This window comes from Onychomys torridus, chromosome 13 (assembly GCF_903995425.1).
Source record: "Onychomys torridus chromosome 13, mOncTor1.1, whole genome shotgun sequence".
In the NCBI taxonomy this organism is placed as follows: domain Eukaryota; kingdom Metazoa; phylum Chordata; class Mammalia; order Rodentia; family Cricetidae; genus Onychomys; species Onychomys torridus.
Genome location: NC_050455.1, coordinates 66044823 through 66062238, shown reverse-complemented (window position 1 = coordinate 66062238; position 17416 = coordinate 66044823). Strand labels below are relative to the sequence as shown.

The following is a 17416-nucleotide window of genomic DNA, read 5'->3' as shown; positions in this document are numbered from 1 at the left end:
GGAGGCTCAGCATTTCCGCAGAGTCCACTGCCTTACACCTTTACAGGGATTAAAAATACCACCAAGCCCATGGGGCTGCTGTGAGGTGTAGATGAATAAACCCATTTAAATAGCACAGCATCTGGTGCATAGTATTTAATAAAAGCCATTATTATCTCATTCTCTCACTTTACTTAGGACTGGAAATCTCTGTGCCAATGCCAGTTAGCAAAAATGAACGGACTGTATAAGATGTATATATATCCTACATATATAAAAATATATATCTCAAATGGGATCAGCATATCAAAGAAATATCTGCACTTATATGTTTATTACAGCTCTATTGACAAATATGAATGTGATGCACAGAGTAGACTATTATCCAGCCATGAAATAAAATTCTACCATTTCTCGCATCTTGGAGGTTTTGGATGTTAAATGGAATATGTCAGGGACCAAAGGACAAGTGCTGAAACTCTGCATGATTTCACTTAAATGTTGTCACATTAACTTTCCCTGGGGGAAATGTGGGGGAAATTTGTGGAAAAATAAATAGGACACCTGTGACAGATCAAAGTAATGATTCCTCCCAAGTCCCACTTCGTGAACCAATGAGTGTCCTGGCTTATTTATAATAGGAACACAGGTGAGGGGCTATTTCCAGGAGCCTGGGTGATTCTAAAACAACTTCATCACTGAAAGTCCCACTTCATTGTGAGTAGTGGCCTCAGGGAAGCCGTACCATGGAGTCCTGCCTCCCACCTCAGACACACAGACACACACACAGACGCGCACACACACAGTGGTGGCGCATGCCTTTAATCCCAGCACTCGGGAGGCAGAGCCAGGCGGATCTCTGTGAGTTCGAGGCCAACCTGGTCTCCAAAGCGAGTTCCAGGAAAGGCACAAAGCTACACAGAGAAACCCTGTCTCGAAACCCCCCCCCCCCCAAAAAAAAGTCTGAGCCAATTATGCTGATTTGACCATGACATCATACGTGTTTTGACATGGCACACTGTACCCTACAAATAGTACAGTTGTTATATGTGGATAAAACATACTTAAAAGGTCTTGAGAAAGGGCGGGCGAGAAGACTGTGCTTGCCTTGGAAGCTTGACCATCTGAGTTTGACCCTCACAGCTCATCGTGGAAGGCGAGGGCAGACTCCCAAGGTTGTCTTCTGAGCTCACCAGCATCTCTCTCTCTCAAAATGACAAGATAATGATAAACATAAATCCCGAGTGAACGGGAGAACAGAGCTACCTAGTCTAAGGAGGTAACTGATGTTGATGGAGGCGTGGGACCAGTGCTGCAGGTTTTTTTCTCCCAAATCTCCTTTTGAGGAACCTCACGCAAGATTTCACACCCCCTTACACAGAGGCAATTTATTAACAGAAATTGTCTGTGAACCCTCTTCCTGCAGATGCTGTCGGAGAGGATGGGTTGACATCCCACAGCAAACAGAAGCTCTGAAGGCTGAGTGGGCCCCAGGTTCAGGGGTCTTGGTCCCATTTCCTTTTATGGTCTGGCGTTTGAGATGCAGGGCAGTGATAATGGGACAGGGGAGGACTCACTGCAGGCAGCCTCCACCTTCATTCTGCCAGTCGCTGGGCAGTTGGTTTCGTTACTAGAAAGACCACCAACATGGAAAAGTTACTATCACCGAAGGATGGAGAGACACAGCAGACACCAAATCCATTTCCCCCCAGACCTTTTTCAAATTTTGAGACAGGTCTAGCCGTTATCCAAACTGGTAAAGGTCTGCTCTGATTTCTGGTAGCAGAGTCTGGAGACATCATACACCTCGAAAAAAGAAGGAAAAGACTTCCTGCCTTTGTCAAGCATCTGCAGGGATCAGTTCAATTTCCGGTACACGGGGAGAGAGGGGACAGATCGCAATCCTTTTTTTTTTCCTCAAACCTTTCACATCTTTCCTCTCCTCCAAAAAACCTGCACTGCTTTTAGGGAGTCGACCTTGCGTGGAAAGGTTGTCCTCAGCATCAGTCTCTGGAGCTCTCTACTTGCCCTTCCCATTTTCTCCAGGTCCTGAGTCCAGCACGTGCCCCGCGCCCATCTTAAGGACGGGTCTGCAAAACTCACATTGGTATGTGTCGGTCACCCTTCCTAGGGCGCGCCAAACCAAGGAGTGACTCTGCAGAGGTGGAATTTGGGGCGTCTGAAGCGTGGTGGCGGAGCCGGGTCCCCTGGAATGCGGTCTCACCAGCAGGTGGCGCGCTAGCCGCAAGCCCAACGCCGTTCCGGAGCCGAAAACTTGAACAAGACGTTGTTAGTGCGGGTGTTGCAGACGAGCGGTTCCCGGACCGCAGCTGTTGGCTCCCGCGGGAAAGTGGCAAGAGAAGGGAGCTGACCTCCGTCCGGCTGGAGTGGCTCTACGATTTGGACATCGTGAGCTTCCATCGGAAAGGCTTCACGAGTGGGTGAGTACTGGGCAGCGCTCGGGAAGCGGATTCCCGTGCTTTTGAGGTACTGTCCCTGGCTTGCATCGCCTGGCATCTTGGCTCTCCGAGACCGACGTTACTGGATGGAGGTTGCGGGAACAGAAAGAGGGTCCGCTCGAAAGCCCGGGAAGCCGGCGCGCTGGAACCGCGCTGGAACCCGCGCTCCCTGAAGGGCCTGCGCGTATCCCCGCCGCCAGGTGGCGCTGCGCGGCTTGCTCCGGGCCACCCGCCAGTCACGACGGGTTCCCGCCGCCGCGGCGGCCGCTCTAGCCCGGTGGCGCTGCTCTGTGGTTCCGGGCGGAAGTGAGGCGCAGAGCGGAACGGCCTCTGGTGACATTTTCTTGGGGCGGCGCGGACGACTGAAGGGAATTGGTGTTGGAGGCTGCGGAGGCGGCGAGCTTTTACTCTGCCCCTCTGCCGGGGCTCCGGCCGCGTTCGTCTGCCCCGCGGCTGGGAGTTGTCTGAGGAGAACGGGGGCGGCGGGGCCGCCGCGGCCCGAGTCTGCGGCCCGTCAGCGTCGCCCGGGGTGGGCGCGCGTGCCCCGTCGGGGCGCGCGGGGCCAGCGAGGAGGCACGGACGGCGGGGCGCAGGTGAGGCACGAAGGGGCGCGGGGGAGCGGCCTTGGCCGCGGGGCGAGCCGCGGGGCCGGGGCTGCGCTCCAGGGAGGCGCTTGCGAGGCCGAGGGGGAGCGGGGCCGGGCTGAGGGCTCTGCGGCGTCCGAGCGTGGGGTCACGCCGAGCGGAGGCGCGGCCCGGACCCCTCGCTCGCCCGCCGCGGGTGACCCTCGCGTCCTCTACCCGCCGAAGTGTCCTCCCCCGGCCGCCGGCACCGAGGCGACGGCGGGCTGGAGGGACCGCAGCCCCCAGGCCGCAGAGTTGTGTTGGACGCAACTTTCCGGAGCCCGGCCGGCCCGTGGGAGCCGCTGAGGCGGCAGCCCCGCCAGCTCGGCACCGGAGGCTGGCGGGGGACACCTGCCCGAGCCGCGGAGAGCCCCCTCCCGTGGTGGCCTTGGAGGAGGAGCGAGAAAGGGCTTCCCTGGCTTGGTGCCGGCCTCGCGCCGCTTCCGCGACTGTCGGTCCACAGATCCCCAGAATCAAGTGTGCCTGGTCCGACACTGACCTGCGAGTTTGTCAACTTTAAAGGCCAGAGCAGATGTAATCTTGACGACCCCCCCGGATTAAGGACTCTTGCCTCCCTCGAGTTCCCAGAGTGTTTCCCTCCCCAGCATAATGCCTCATCGTATATCTTAAAGCGCTTATTTTTATAATGTGTTTTTTTATGGAGCAACTCCCCCCCCCCCCCCCCCCCGTCGGATTGGTATGCTATTCATTCTCACCTTTAAATTACCCCGTCTTTATCACAGAATAGAGGCTGAGCGGTGGAAGCATAGAACCCGTGCAGCCCTTCCAGATCTTCACCGCTTGGGCAGTTTGTGCATGCAGTTGTGCATTTGCGCTTTTTGTATCTGGATCTTTGCCTCCGTTTGGGGGGAAGCCCCACCGATGATGCCTTGTAAAGGTTGGGTCACTTAATTATTAATGCATCTGACCGTTTGCTTAGGTTATTACTGTATCGTTAGGCACATGCTAACAGTTTGAATCACTCTGTTTCTCCTCTTGGGATATTTTAAGGATGGAGGCTATTAACTTTGTAATGTAGTTTTGCTGATTCTGGCAATTTGGATTTCTCCAGTAATCAGAGCATTGCCTTTTGGTTTAACTAGCTAGCACTTTAGACCTACAGTTGATATGAATCTTCTGTTATCTTGAAGAATTACAGCAGTAATCTTTTTTTTTTTTTCTTTTTTGGAGGACCATATTTATATGCTAATACAGTGTTAAGTAGCATGCATTGTGCTTAGTAGATTGTCTATAAATATGTAATTACTTAATTAAATTTGAATTTAGGAAGCCTAGATGGACTTGACTCCAGTGACCTACATACAACTTTAAAAAGAATTTTACTGAAATTTTAATTCACTTCTATTACATGAGAACGAAAAATATTTTTAACCTATAAATTGACTTTCTTTAGAGTGCTTCTCAGTAATACTTTTTTTTTTTTTTTTTAAATTTGTTTTGGTTTTGGGTTTTCAAGACAGGGTTTCTCTTTGTAGCTCTGGCTGTCCAGAAACTAGCTTTGTAGACCAGGCTGACCCTGAACTTCTGAGTTCTGTCTGCTTCTGTCTCCCAAGTGTTGGGATTAAAGGAATGTGCCACCATGACTGGCTGTGCAATGTTATACTAAAATGGCAAACTATACTCTGTTGTCTCCCCCCCCCCCCACCATACATGGAGATTTGTGTGTTCCTGACAGGATCTTGTGTAGCACGGACTGGTTTTGAACTGATTCTCCTGCTTTCTGCTTCCAAATGCTAGGATTGCAAGGGTTCACCGCCATGCCCTGCTTCATGTTAATATAGGTATAAACCTCAAAATAAATGTATGAAATTTGAAAGACAAGGAGAAACGACAAGGCAGCTTTAACTAGAGGACCAAGTAAATCAGATTTTTGTTGTTGAAGACAGTCTCACCTTGTAGCTCAGGCCAATCTCCGTCCCCATGCCTCAGCCTCCTGAGTGCTCAGATTTCTTTTTAATTTGAGTTACAATTTTATGCTTGGGTGCATGCATTGTTTTATTAAGTGGAGATCAGAGGAGTTTGTGAAGTTGGTTCTTTACTTATATCATGTGGGTCCCTAGGGTTGGTATCAAGTCAGATTGCTTACTGGGACACCCCCTCAACTTTGTGAAAAGTGGATTGGATTTTTGGAACAAGAAATTGTCCATCATTAGCTTCATATTAAGTTCACAGTGCATTTTTATAATTCAATTTATTTAATTTTTTTTGGTGTGTATGTGTCAGGGAGGGACAGGGTCCAGGCTGGCCATGAATTTGTGGCAGTCCTTCTGCCTCTGGAGTTCTTGGGATTGCAGGCTTGTGCCATCCATCACTCCTGTCATTGTTTACACCACGAGCATTCATATGAGGCTAATGGTCATAATACTGTTTGTTTAATGTGACTAATTCAAGCCCTACATAATAAAGATAAGTTTAACTTTCAGATGTAATGCAGTTCTGCTGGAGCTCTGTGTTCAGTGTATGGCCTTTAAAGATTTTTGCTGACATTGATACTTCTGATTTCCTTATATTCACATTTCAGGTATTGATACTTTAACTCTCGTTACTGAGCCAGATGTGATGGCTTATACATGTAACCCAAACCGAGGCAAGAAGATTGCTTTGAGTTCAAGGCCAATATGGGAGACATGGTGAGATTTAGGACTGCCTAGGTTATAGTGTGGGACTGAACTTCAAAAATAAATAAATCTGTTTACTATATAACTAATCATTTCTGTGAGCTTGTGTAATTATTATTCAAGAAATGTTTAGCTGGGATCCCCAATCTTACAGTTTTGCTCCAACATGTGAGTGAATAGACAAGATGGGTGGACAGTTTGAGTGCCTTCCTCCCTTTTTAAAGCTTGGATGTAGTAGCAACCCTATCCTTACTTTGATAACTTTAATAATAATTATCTTAGATTTTCATTTTCCTGCATGTAACTAGGCTTATGCTTGAAACTCTGCAAAAGGCTAAAAATATATTGTTAATGTAGTATATTTTGTTCCTCATTTTTTAATTTTGTATTTTTGAGACAACATTTCTTTATATAGCTGTGGCTGGTCTGGAACTCACTATGTAGACACCAGGCTGGCTTCTAGTTCATAGAAATCTACCTGCCTCTGCCTCCCGACAACACCCAGTGATTTTAATTTTTTTTTTTTTTGTTTGTTTGTTTTCTGTTTTTTTCGAGACAGGGTTTCTCTGTGTAGCTTTGCGCCTTTCCTGAAACTCGCTTTGGAGACCAGGCTGGCCTCAAACTCACAAGATCCGCCTGCCTCTGCCTCCCAAATTTTTCTTTGTTAACTATAATTATGTAGGCATAATAACATGAATAAAATGGTGATATCTAGAAGAGATATGGAGAAAGAAGACAAAATATTCATATGGGATGTGAGTGTGAATGTGTGTGTGTGTGTGTGTATCAGAGTCTACTGTATAGCCTTGGCTGTTCTGTAACTCACAGAGATTCTGACTGTTCTACTTTACCAGTGCTGGGATTAAAGGTATACACCACCACACCTTGGCCTTTCTTATGTGACACCTCTTTCTTCTTAGCCCTAAGCTATTGATTGTTAATGCTTGTCAGCAATTCCATAGAGCCATGATGGAGCATGCTCAAAAAGCTTCAGCTTTTGTACTTAAGGTTTGAGATGAATTTCCAGATAAGTACTTCCTGAAAGGGACCAGCCAAAGTGAAGTCATGATTATCAAACTCAGAGTTGATCAGGGCGGCAGAGCCTTGAGCTTTCAGAGGGGTCACTGTGTAGATAGAGATAGGGCCAAGCTGTGAAGATTTCTTAGTTTGCTAATGGGTTGTGAATTTTCTTTTAGGATGGCTCCTCCCATCTCAGTTGTAATGAAAACTCAAAGATAGAGTCTTCTAGCCCAGACTGGCCTGGAATTTGTGATCCCTTAGTGTTCATTGTGTGGGGATTACTGGTAGGAACTACTGTACACCTGGTGAGGTGAGAATTCTTTGATTTATTTACTTTTCCTTTCTATTAATTTGTGTGTGCCATGGTGCACATCTGGAGAGCAGGACAACCATGTTAGTTGGTTCCAGGGATGAAATTCTTCAGGTTTGGTACCAAGTTCCTTTACCCACTGAGCCATCTTACTAGCCTAGGAAGTCTTTGGTTTTGTTTATTTTCAATATCCCCCAGTGCTGGGGATTGGACCCAGGGTGTTGTGTATCCTAGCAGAGCATGCTATCATTGAGCTCTCACAGGCCTGCTCTTACTTAATTTCCTTTGATCCTTGATTGTCAGGCTAAAGAAAGTTGATAGATTTTTTTTTTAATTTAAAAACATTTTAGCCATTTACTGTGTGTGTCTGTGTGTGTGTGTATGTATGTATGTATATGTGTGTGTGTGTGTGTGTGTGTGTGTGTGTGTGTGTCTGTCTGTCTGTCTGTCTGTCTGATGAATGTGGAGGTAAGAGGACAACTTGTAAGAATCCATTCACTCCTGCCATATGGGTTCCTGGGTGATACTCAGGTTGTCAGGTGTGGTTGCTGTATAAAGTGTCTGTTCTCTTGCTGTGAGGAGACGTCATAATGAAGGCAGTTTATGGAAGAGAGCAGCGTTTAATTGGAGACTTGCTTACAGTTTCAGAGGGTGAGTTCACAATCATCATAGTAGGGAGCATGGTGGAAGACAGGCAGGCAGGCTCTGGAGCAGTGGCTAAGAGCTTACATCCTGATTCACAAGCAAGGGCAGAGAGGGGAGTGGGGGAGATGGAGACTGGGCCTGGTCTGGACTTTTGAAACCTCAAAGCCCACTCCCAGTGACACACCTCCTCCAACAAAGCCACAGCTCCTAATCCTTCCCCAAACAGTCCCACCAACTAGGTACCAAGCTTTCAGATATAAAAGAGCCTCTGGGGTGGTTCTCATTCAAACTACCACAGTAGCAAAGTGCCTCTACTGAGCTGACTCACTGGCTCTGGTAATTATTTTTCTTTAGTTGCTTTGAATTTGACTATTGTCATGAAACTTTATGAAAAAAATTTTGTTAGTTTTTGTCATTTAAATATACCTGCTTTCTTTATTCTTTCAGAACTCTCATTGAACTTAAGGGAAAGAAGCAGTGCTTCTTGTGTGGGCAGCATCTCTTAGAAGAGTGGGGTTGATGTTCAGTTGGTTTTCACTCAGCCTACAGGGCCTTGTCATAAAAGGAAGGGGCAGGGCAAGCTAAGAAAGTATCTCCTTCTTTTCAGTGTTTCTGCACTACTAGGAGTGGAAACACGAGAAACATATCTGTCTGTCTGTCTGTCTGTCTATCTATCTATCTACACATACATACATACATACATACATACATACATATATATACACATGGATACATATGAACACATATGTATGTACATACTTATCAAAAAGTAGTAACAGCAGCTGGCAGTTCCTAATGTGATTTAAATTAAAATACTTTAGCCTATCTGATGTATTTGGTCAGTTGCTCTATTTGGGAATTTCTGGGTTTGACTTGGTTCTTGTAAATTTAACTCTGTTCTTTTTCATATCTTTACTTAATATAAGGAGTTTGTCTTTGCTCACCCAAAAGTTTGAGTAGATGTTGTAAATTCATAAAGTATGAACTTGGCTTTACTTACACATTTACCTGAAAATGTTTTCATAGTTAGATGAAGACTAATAAAAGTAAGTCTTATCAGCAAATCATACTTGGTGTGAATGTAGGTAAATTTTACAAAGTGGTTAAATTAAAACCTCCTTTACTGAGTGTTGAAGTGCAGGTGGGGATGGGTATGTAGATAAAAGAAATAGTTTCTAGCTAAGGAAATGATTCTAGTGAACCTGATGATTCCTAAGTCGTCTTCCTGCCTTAGAATGTGAGAGGAAGTATGCTATAAGGGGAAAGTACTCACAGCAATTGTAGGCTGAAGCCGGTCTTTTCCTTTGTAAGCCAGTTTTCAATAAGGTGTTTGGAAAGCAATGTTTTCTTAAATAGCTCTCTAAGCTTAAAAAAAGTGGACACCTTAAAAAATTTGTTTTTTAAATGTACTGCCAGTTTCTTTGCAAAATGCCTTTTCCTCCACCTAAGTTCAGGTCTGTGTATTAATAAATTAGTTTGGGTGGATGTTCAAAGAGCATCAGTGGTAAACCTGATAATATTTTTGGAGTAGCTATATTCATTTAGGGTGGGGGGTTCAAGATAGGGTTTCTCTGTGTAACAGCCCTGGATGTTCTGGAACTCACTTTGTAGACTAGGCTAACCCCAAACTCACAGAGATCCACTTGCCTCTGCCTCCTGAGTGCTGGGATTAAGGCGTGTGCTACCACGCCTGGCTTTTATAATTAAAACTTTAAAAATGATTTTATTCCTTTTATTTTTGTTTATGTGTAATGTGTGTTTATTGTGCCGCCAGTTTGTGTTTGCTCAAAGAGGACCAGAAGAGGGTGTTGGATCTCTTGGAGCTGGATTAGAGGCAGTTGTAAACTGCCTTTAGTGGGTGCTGGGGACTGGAAGCAAACCCCCCCCCCCCCATACACACAGGGTTTCTCTATGTAGCTTTGCGCCTTTCCTGGAACTCACTTTCCTCGAACCTACAGAGATCCTGGTTCTGCCTCCCGAGTGCTGACATTAAAGGCGTGTGCCACCTCACTTGAGAGGGAAGCCCTCTTAACCACTGAGACATTTTCCCAAGCCCTAGAACAGCTATCCCCTCTCCCTCCCCTCCCTTCTCCTCTCCCTCCCCTCCCATATCTTCCTCTCTTTTCTTTCCCCTTCCTCCCTACTTTCTTTCTTTTTAGTGCTTCCAGTTTTTATTTATGAATGGTCGGTTGGTATAAATCTCTTAAAAATCGAATATCATGGTATGAACTCTAGGAGAACAAGGTTGTTTTCCTTTCTGTGTTAAGAACAAAACCCTCATCCAGTTGATTTTAAACAGTGTCTTTCTTGTCTGCCTTAGTTTTATCCTAGCATGGAAGCATATTCTTTTGCCAAGTATTGTGGTACATTCCTGTAATCCCATTACTTGGAAGGTAGAAGATTGAGAGTTCAAGGTCATCCTCAGCTGCTAGGTAAGTTTGAGCTGGCTTGGTTTATGAGACCCTGTTCCCCTTAATACAACAAAAGAGGGGCTGTAAGTTGCCTCAGCAGGTAAAGGACCCAGTCATGAAACCTGACTGAGTTTGGTCCAGGGGACTTACAAGGTGGAAGGGAGAAGGGACTCCTCAGGTTGTCTTCTGACTACACGTGGGCATGTGGATACCGACACATACACAAAAGAAAGTGACAAAGTATTTGTTGAGAAAGGTTGGTTTTGTGTTAGGGATCTCACTTTGTACCCCAAGCTGGCCTTGAACTTGAGGCAGTCTTTGTGCCTCAGCCTCCTGGATCTGGGATTACTGGAATACTAGAATGAATTCCCATTTGATAAAAAGGTTAAAACATTTTTATTGAATTTGTGTGTGTGTGTGTGATGTCTAACATAGCTCACTCAGGATGAGCTCAAACTAACTACATAGCTGAAGCTATGATCTTCCAGCTTCTACTCCCAAGTGCTGGGATTTATAGGCCTGCACTACTCCTCCTAGGCGAGAGGCATACTCTTTTTTTATTTTTTCTGAGGCAAGGTCTCCCTATGTGTGTAGCCTTTGCTGACTTGGAACTTGCTTTGCAGCCTTCTTAGTGCTAAAAGGTGTCTGCCACTGTGTCTTCATTTTTTTACTTTTTAAAGACCTTTATTACTTCTTTTAAATGTATTTATGTGTGTGTGAATTGAAAATATGCGTGTAAGTACAGTTGCCTGTGGTCAGAAGAGGTTGTTGGGTGCCCTGGAACTTGAGTTGAAGGTAGTTGTGAGCTTCCTGATATGGATGCTGGGAACTGAACTCTGCAAGAGCTTTTTAACCACTGTGCCATCTCTCTAGCATCTAGAAGCATATTCTTTTTTTAAAGAAAAAATTATTATTATCATTATTATTATTATTATTATTATTATTATTATTAGTGAATTAAAGCTATACTTTGGCAGACCAAAGGTCTGTCAAAAGGCAAGCCATTTATTATGAATATTTGGTGTTATACAGCTTTTAATATTTCAGCTGTCTTCTATGAAATTCTTGTGTGCCCAAATACTTCCAAACCATTTTGGCAAACAGCTAAGCTTCTCAGACACTGTTCCACTAGGTACTAACTCCCCTCCACCCCCAGCTTAAGAGACTTACAGCCTACTAGATGTATAGTTTGCAAATCAACTTCAGCTCTTCCACTGCTCCAGAGCAACTTCTTCGATAAAAGGGGTTTCCTCTCATTATGTGTAGAAGCATATTCTTAACCCAACATTTAATCATCAAGTATTGTTTGTTTTTCTCTGCTGCAATCCACAGAACAATTTGGTATGAGCCTGAGATAGATTTTTGGCAGCATGTTTTCATTTTTCTTAGGGACCTGAGGTCCTAGCATATGTGGTTATTTGGTGACCTATCTTTTTGAGTGATCTTCTAGAAATGGTAAGAGCAAAATCTTGGAGAAATTTAAAACTTGTAATTTAAATTATTCTTGATATGCAGTAATGGTGCTTTAGAATGAGTGCTTTAGGGTTTCTCTCATTAGCTGCAGGGCTTTTGCAGTTGGTAACTTCATTGGCCTCTTAGCTGATGCTGGTTTAATCACAGTCCTGGTGTAGGGCCAGGTTGTAGTTAGAGTTTTCCTGCCTGGCCCACAGTCAGGACAAATCTCTCTTACCCACCAGTCCCACAGTCGCTCAGACCCAACCAAGAAAGCATACAGAAACTTACATTGTTTACAAACTGTATGGCTGTGGCAGGCTGTTTGTTATCTACCTTTTCTATCTTAAATTAACCCATTTCTGCTTATCTATACTTTGCCACATGGCTTGTGGCTTACCAGTGTCTTTACATGATGCTTCTCATGGCGGCGGCTGGTGGTGTGTCTTCCCAGCCTTCTACTTCCCAGAATCCTCTTCTCTCTTGTCCCGCCTATACTTCCTGCCTAGCCACTGGCCAATCAGAACTTTATTTACACAGAGCGATATCCACAGCACCAGGTACATGCTAGAAGTGGTAGTATCTGCAGTATGAAGTGATTTGAGCGGCTATTATCACTCTTGGTTTATTTATAGGGCTTGTATCATTGGAGAAAAGGTTGGCTGGCAGACATGCAAAATTGCCTTCATATTTCCGTGCTTGTTAGTCCAGATCAGGATGTTTCTGATAACTCCATTCATCTTTATTAATTTTAGTTTTCCTTTTATGTGCTCCAACCATTTGACATTCATTTCTCAGTCAACTTCACCCTTAAGGAAAGACAACCCAAAAAACTGTTAATCACAATGAAGGATAATAAGTTTAATAATGCCTAGTGTCATATGGGAGCATTTAGGGTTCTTCATTATAAATGCGGTGTTATAGTTACTTAGATCAAGAGCCAAATGCAGTTGTTTAGTTTTAGTAATCTCTAGCTCCTCTCTTTTTCTTTACACATCATTTATGAAGAAACTGAAATTTCCCCATAGTCTGAATTTGTTAGTTCTACTCCTGTAGTGGTGGTGAGCATGTTCTTCTCGCCTGTGCATGTTTGCTAATTGATATCTTCTGTTTAGAGAGTTGATCTAGTTCAGTTTCTGTGATGTATAGTCTTTCTTTATCAGTTTTCCTTTTTTCTTGGATGACAAGGAGACTTCATAGTTAATGTTGAGTACTTGCCTTGGGAGGCACATATTTTATTTTGTCTGTGATGTTAGCTGCTAAATGGATTGCTTTGAGCTCTGATCTTCAGACAACTTTATTTATTAACATACAAATAAAATCACATTTCAGCACAAATAAAATATCACCATAGCATACCTTGTGCGCGCGAGCGCGAGCGAGAGAGAGAGCGAGTGTGTGTGTGTGTGTGTGTGTGTGTGTGTGTGTGTGTATGGTGTGTGTTGGAGATTGAACCTAGGATTTTGTGCATGCTGGGTAAATAAATACTCTGCTTACTGAGCTACATTTTTAGGCCTTGTTACTTATTTTATTTTGTGTGTATGAGTGTTTGGCTATGTGTGCTGGTGGGGGTCAGGAGAGGGTGTGGAATATTCTGGAACTGGAGGTATGGGTTGTGAGCCACCACTTAATTCCTGGGAGTAGAATCTGGGTCCTCTGCAAGAGCAGCAAGTACAGTTAACCTCTGAGCCATCTCTTGAGCCCTAGGCCTTGTTTTTTTAAAGACATGCTTTCTAAAGTTCAGTCTGTCCTTGAACTCAAAGCCTCCTGCCTCTGCCTCCTGTGTGTTGGAATTGCAGGTATGCCTTGGCCTGTTTACAGTACTGTGCTGAGACCTAGCTTGTCTAACCATGTGCAAAATAACACATTTTCTTTTTTTTTCTAGTGTTAGGGATGGAACCCAGGACCTTGTTTATCCTAGGCAAGCATTCTCTTCATCACTGAATTACATACCTAGCCTATGAAATACATGAAATCTTTGTATGACTGTTAGTTATGTATGTTATGACTCTGCCCCCATCCACTCCTCAGAGTGGGTAAGTCATGGTAGTCAACAAAGTCTGGCATACCAAGTTGAAGGAGAGCCTAGCCCCTCCCCATTGTATCAAGGCTGAGCAAGGTATCCCACCACAGGGAATGGGTTCCAAAAAGTCAGTTCATGCACCTGGGATAAGTCCTGGTCCTGCTGCCAGGGACCCCACAAACAGATCCAGCCACACAACTGTCACCCACATTCAGTGGGCCTAGTTTGGTCCCATGCAGGTTTCCAAGCTGTCAGTCTAGAGTCAGTGAGCTCCAACTAGCACCAGTCAGCTGTCCCTGTGGGTTTCCCCATCATGATCTTGACCCCCTCTTCTTTTCTTCTTCTTCTGTTTTTTTGAATGCCGAATGTCAGGTCAACATTTTTAATTGTATATTTTAAGTATAGAAATAGCTCAGACAAAGGGACCACAGAAGTATAATCTTAAGTACCCATGATTTTTTCTTTTTCTTTTTTTGAGACAGGTCTCTCTACACAGCCCTGGCTGTTCTGAACTCACAATGTAGACCAGGTAGGTCTTGAACTCACAGATCCGCCTGCCTCTGCCTCCTAAGTGGGATTAAAGGTGTGTACCACCACTCCTGGCCACAACTTGTTCTTAAGGATCCTTTCTTTTTTCTTTTTTTTCTTCTTTTTGGCTCTTGGTTCCAACTATTAGAGAAATGTGTGTAGAAGAGAGAGGACAACTTGTAGGAGTCAGTTCTTTTTCTGCACCATGTGGGCCCAGGAGATGACCAGACCTCGATTGCCAAGCCTGGTGACAGGTGCCTTTACCTGCTGAGCCATCCCGCCAGCCCAAGGTTGGTTTGTTTGTTTTTGTTTATTTTTACACCATTTCTTCAGTGTAGGATTAAAGTATGCAAGGGATTAATTTTTCCCCAATCAGTTAAGACAATGGTGGTTTTATGTTTTTTTTTTGTTTTTTGGTTTTTTTTTTTGGTTTTTTGAGACAGGGTTTCTCTGTGTAGCTTTGCGCCTTCCCTGGAACTTGCTTTGTAGACCAGGCTGGCCTCCAACTCACAGAGATCCACCTGCCTCTGCCTTCCAAGTGCTAAGATTAAAGGCGTGCCACCACCACCACCACCACCACCACCACCACCCCCCACCCCCCCCCCCCCCCCCCCCCCCGCTTGGTTTTATGTTTTTAAGGGAAAGTTGTCAAATAAATAGTATTTACATTCATCAAGTAGCATAGTATTTGCTTATAATTATAGTTTGTATTAATTGAGCCATAGATCTAGACAAGGGTATTATGTACTGTTTGCATATCCTATAGCTGCTGTTTTGAAAAAGTAATTCAGGGTTGGGGATTTAGTTCAGTGGTAGAGTGCTTGCCTAGCAAGTGCAAGGCCCTGGGTTCAATCCTCAGCTCAAAAAAAAAAAAAAAAGAAAGAAAAAGTAATTCATTTCTAAAGCCTTGTGTTGTTATGTTAATAACACATTTATAGGTAAATGTGCTCAGAGGAAATGAGCCAAAATGTTAAGATTCTATTTCAGTACTTTAAAAAAGGTATTTTTAGAATATATTTTTATTTATGTGTATGCGTGTTTTCCTGCTTGTCTGTATGTACTGTGTATGCGTGTGTGTGTGTGTGTGTGTGTGTGTGTGGTGCGCGCCCACGCTCGAGTCTGATAGTATGCTTTTGGAGGTCAGGATGGCTTTGTGGGGTTGGGTTCTGGGGACTGAACTTTGGTTGTCAGGCTTATGGAGTAAGCACCTCTACCTACCTAAGGAAACCTTAAGGAATTTAATTAAGTTGGACTGAAAGTTTAAAAAGGAACCACCTTTAGAAAGAACTAGTTTTAAACTGGGTAATAGTGGCACATGCCTTCAATCGCAGCACTCAGGAGGCAGAGGCAGGCAAATCTCTGAGTTTAAGGCCAACCTGGTCTACAGAGCAAGTTCCAGGACAGCCAGGGCTACATAGAGAAACCCTGTCTTGAAAAAATAAAAAACAAAAAACAAAACAAAGAACTAGTTTTAAGCTAGAAACGTTTAAAACGCTACATCATAACAGATTTTGGAACCTCCTGGATGAATTCAGTGCTGAAAATAAGATTTCAGCATGTTTGTGGGCCATTAGAAAACCTCATTTTTTTTTTTTTATTATTATTACTTTTCTTGTATGGTGTTGGGGATTGAATACAAGACTTTGTATATACTGTCTAAGTATTCCACCAGTAAGCCATATTCCCAGCCCTTCAGATTTCGTTTAATTTAATTATTATTATTATTATTTTTTACATTGTGTGTTGGTGTCTGCCTCTCTGTGAAAGCATGTCATGACACTAATGTGGAGGTTAAAGGACGGTTTGGGAGTCAATTCTTTCCTTATAGCTTGTGGGATCACAGACTGAAACTCAGATTGTCCAGACAATGGCTCAATGTTAACCTATCCTTCTGTCTCTCAAATTTTATTTTAATTGGAAGAGAAAGTATAAGTCTGGGTAAATGTTGTATACAAAACTTCTTCTGAGGAGATGCTACCCACACAAACTATTCACCTCACGTAGGAAACCCGTGACAGATGAAAGTATAGATACCACCAAAGTACAACTTGGTGAACCATGAATTTTATTGGGGTCACTTACAGGAATATAGACGAATGATTACTTAAAGAAGCAGAACTGGCTGGGCGGTAGTGGTGCACGCCTTTAATCCTAGCCTCAGGATGCAGAGCAGGAGGATCTGTGAGTTTGAGGCCATCTTGGTCTACAGAGTGAGTTCCAGTACAGCCAGAGCTAGACAGAGAACCCTGTCTTGAAAGAAGGAAAAAGAAAAAAGAAACAGAAATGACTCAAAGATAGCTGCATGACCAAAGTCCATCCAGCATCGGTGACAACTCACAGAAGCTGGCAATCTGGAGCATACTTCACAGCCTGCAGGCAGCTCAACAGGTTGGAGAGTGCCCTTTGCAGGTACCTCAGGTGTCCTAAACCTCTAAACCAGGTATCTGAGCTGGTTTCTGCTTCTTCCAGGTAGCTGGTCTGGTCTCAAGAGTCTTTGCAGCTTTTATTGCTTATTCTGGCAAGGAGGGCCTAGGGAATCTGATTGGTTTTAGAGACTTCCTGAAGCTATTTTGAGTTGCTTCCTGCTTAAGGTGCTTCCCTGCAGAATAAATGTTTCAATCTCCGAGGAAACTGTTACACAACAAAAAACAGCAGTCCTCTTTAGCCTTTTAAGTATATTTTTACTATACTTAGGTAAAGTGTAGATATTTTCTTACACAAAATGATATATCTATGTTTGTGGACATCCAAATTCTAAATAGCAACCTTCAAATAAGTTAGGAAAGCTTATTATTTTGTGTGTGTACTGGGTATTTTGTCTGCATATATGTCTGTACACTGCATGTATGGGTGTCCCAGAACAGGAGTTTGCATCCTCTGATATTAGAGTCACAGATAGTTTTGAACTGCCATGCAGATGCAGATGCAGATGCTGGAAATCAAACCTGGGTCCTGTGGAAGAGCAACCAGTACTCTTAACTGCTGAGCCATTTCTCCAGCCTTTGGGAAACTTACTTTTGGCAATTTATTTGTTAGGCTTTGTGTTTGTGTGTTTGTGTGTGTGTCTGTGTGTGTTGGGAGTTTAGACAAGATCTCATTATGTAGCCCTGGCTAGCCTGGGAACTTAATATGTAGACCAGGCTGGCCTTGAATTTGCACTGTTTCTGCTTTCTCTGCATCCTAAACCCTTGGCTTATTTATTTGAGACAGGATCTTGTTTTAAAGCTCAGGATAGCCTTGAATTTATTGTCTTCCTGCTTTAGTTTCTCAAATGCTGAGATTGCAGGCAGACACTGGTATGTATGGCTTAAAATGTTTTTTAAAGGG

At 43.9% G+C, this 17416-nt stretch overlaps 1 protein-coding gene across 4 annotated transcripts in view; it reads left to right on the top strand.

Moving 5' to 3' along the window:
• The first annotated feature begins 2245 nt into the window (after positions 1-2245).
• Positions 2246-17416, top strand: part of C13H18orf25 (chromosome 13 C18orf25 homolog) — an 83800-nt gene continuing 68629 nt past the window's right edge. The window contains exons 1-2 of one of the 4 annotated variants that reach the window (XM_036204378.1): positions 3212-3595; positions 3805-3959. The gene's annotated coding sequence lies outside the window, so the exon portion shown is untranslated. Of the gene's footprint in view, positions 2421-2725; positions 3032-3211; positions 3596-3804; positions 3960-17416 lie in introns of those variants that run through there. The other 3 variants (XM_036204379.1, XM_036204377.1, XM_036204380.1) reach the window with 3 other exon arrangements.